This window comes from Octodon degus, unplaced genomic scaffold, assembly GCF_000260255.1.
Source record: "Octodon degus isolate 3935 unplaced genomic scaffold, OctDeg1.0 scaffold00099, whole genome shotgun sequence".
In the NCBI taxonomy this organism is placed as follows: Eukaryota; Metazoa; Chordata; class Mammalia; order Rodentia; family Octodontidae; genus Octodon; species Octodon degus.
This window is the reverse complement of record NW_004524675.1, coordinates 2485960-2488982: the sequence shown is the minus strand read 5'-3', so window position 1 is coordinate 2488982 and position 3023 is coordinate 2485960.

Here is a 3023-nt window from a genome sequence, read left to right as displayed (position 1 = left end):
ATATTCGAAAATCTATAAATGTAATACACTACATCAATAGAGTGAAAACTAAAATCCACATGATCATCTCCATTGATGAAGAAGAGGCTTTTGACAAAGTCAAACACTCACTCATGTTCAAAGTCCTACAGAAAATTGGAATACATGGCCTCTACTTCAATCTGTTAAAAGCCATTTATGAAAACCCAACAGCTAACATAATCCTAAATAGGAAAAAGCGGAAATCTTTTACTCTTAGATCGGGTACAAGACAAGGATGTCCTCTACCACCACTCCTATTGAATATAGTTCTGGAATCATTAGCTAGAGCCATTAGACAAGAGAAAGAAATAAAAGGAATAAGAATAGGCAAAGAAGAAGTTAAATTATCTTTTTTTGCAGATGACATGATACTTTACTTGGAAGACCTAAAAATGTCCACCAAGAAGCTAATAGAATTCATACAGAAATTCAGTAGCATAGCAGGATATAAAGTCAATACCCAAAAGTCAATAGCATTCCTCTACACAGACAACAAACACACTGAGAGGGAAATTATTGAAACAATACTTTTTACAATAGCTCTGAGAAAAATGAAATATCTTGGAATTAACCACACTAAAGAAGTCAAAGATCTTTTCAAGGAAAATTACACTACTCTGAAAAAAAGAGATTGTAGATGATTTCAGAAAACGGAAACATATTCCATGCTCCTGGATAGGAAGAACCAACATTGTGAAGATGGCCATACTCCCAAAATTGCTGTACAGTTTTAATGCAATCCCTGTAAGACTACCACCAATATACCTCACAGAGGTTTAGAAATCATTCCTAAAATTTATCTGGAACCATAAAAGACCTAGAATAGCAAAGACCATCCTGGGCAATAAAGACAAGGCAAGAGGCACTACAATTCCGGGCTTGAAATTATACTACAAGGCTACTGTGATAAAATCAGCATGGTACTGGCAACAAAATAGACCTGAGGATGTATGCAATAGATTAGAATATGCTAAAGCCCCTAAGAACACACTCAGCCACCTTATCTTTGACAAAGGGGCCAAACATACTCACTGGAAGAAAGATAGCCTCTTTATCAAATAGTGCTGGAAAAACTGGCTCTCTACATGCCGAAAACTCAAACTTGACCCAGGTCTATCACCATGCACTAAACTAAAGTCAAATGGATTAAGTATCTAAACATTAAAGCAGAAACACTAAGTCTCCTGGAAGAGAAAGTGGGAGGAACTCTTGAAGACATAGGGGTAGGCAAAGACTTCATGAACAGAAATCAAATTGTATGGGAAACAGTTGAAAGAATTAACAACTGGGACCTGCTCTTACTGAGAAGTTTTTGCACATCAAAAGATATTACCAACAAAGTGAAAAGGCAACCCACAAATTTGGAAAAAATCATGACAAATAAGTACTCAGACAAAGGTCTGCTCTCTAGAACTTATAAAGAACTAAAAAACACTAGGGCCCCAAAATTTGAATAACCAATCCAGAAGTGGGCATCCGAGATAAAAACATACTTCTCAGAGGAAAAAATTAAAGAAAAGAATAAATATATGAAAAAATGCTCGACATCACTACCCTTCAGAGAAATGCAAATTAAAACACCACTGAGATATCATCTTACCGCAGAAAGAATGGCTATCATAAAGAAATCGCCCAACAACAAATTTTGGAGAGGCTGTGGGGAAAAAGGAACCCTTCTCCACCGCTGGTTGAATGTAGACTGTTGCAACCATTATGGAAATCAGTATGGAGATTCCTTAGAAAAGTTGGACTGGAAATCCCAATTAAACCAGCTATTCCTCTACTGGGAATTTTATCGGAGGATCTGAAAACATCATATCATAGGGTATATTTGTGCCTATGTTTATAACAGGCCAATTTGTGACAGCCAAATCTTGGAAACAACCAAGATGCCCATCACCTGAGGAATGGTTGTAAGAGATGTGGTATTTTTACACGATGGAGTATTATTCAGCTATTAAGAATGATAAACTCCAAGCCTTTATATTGAAGTCGATGCCACTTAAACATATACTCATAAGTGAAATAAACCAGATACACACGTGTAAATATTGTATAGTTTCCCTAGTATAAGAACTCAGAAGAAGAAATACAAATAGAAAGGTATAATACAAGTAAAAGGAAAGCAGGATGTTGAGGACTAACTAATCCAAGAGGGAAAGGAGAAGAAGCTAGGAAAAATAACAATATCAAGCCATACAGTTATATTTAGAAAATGGGCAAGGCAATGATCTTGACAATCTCCAGAAGATTTTTGAATCTAGCAGTTAACTGGAAAGATTCTCACCTGGACTAGCTATATATACTGATACCTGTGAACTAAGCAACTGCACTAAAGATGGTAACCTGTAATAGCAGGTTAATGCTTGGAGTGCCTGTCCTTCTGGTCTTCTGCATATGGGCTGCTTCTCATGACATGTCAGGTGCTGCTATGCTGTCTCTCGAGTACATGACTGTTCAAAAAGTAGGGGGTCGTGAATGAAGGCAAGAGACAGGAAAAGGAATATTGTGGGACTGTTCTGCTTCAAGGATGTATATGCTTAGATTTTCGGACTTATGTGTAAACATAAGAAGTATATAATTCTTTATGCCTAATTTAAAATATATTCTAATTTTTAAATGTTTTTATCATATTCTATAGGGACTTAAAGTTCAACATATCAATACTTGATGAAAACTACCTGTTCCATGTTATGCCTGAGATGTTTGATATTCAGACAGATAGTGAGGTTAAGCTTAACAGCCTAGGTTATATGGTAATAACAATAAGCTTGTCTTCTGGATGGTTGACAACCTAAGTTTGCAGACCAAATTAGAGAAAAAGAGGGCCACTCAGAAAGCCAATATTTTGGCCCTAGGCTTCTAAGGTCAAATAAGACTCAGGACATATGAGAACTTGTACTGTAATGTCATGTAACTCAGTAGTGTCCCAAATTTTCTGATCAAGGAGATTATGGGGCCAAAGAGGAAAGTGATCGATGATGTAGAGTGTGCCTAAGGAG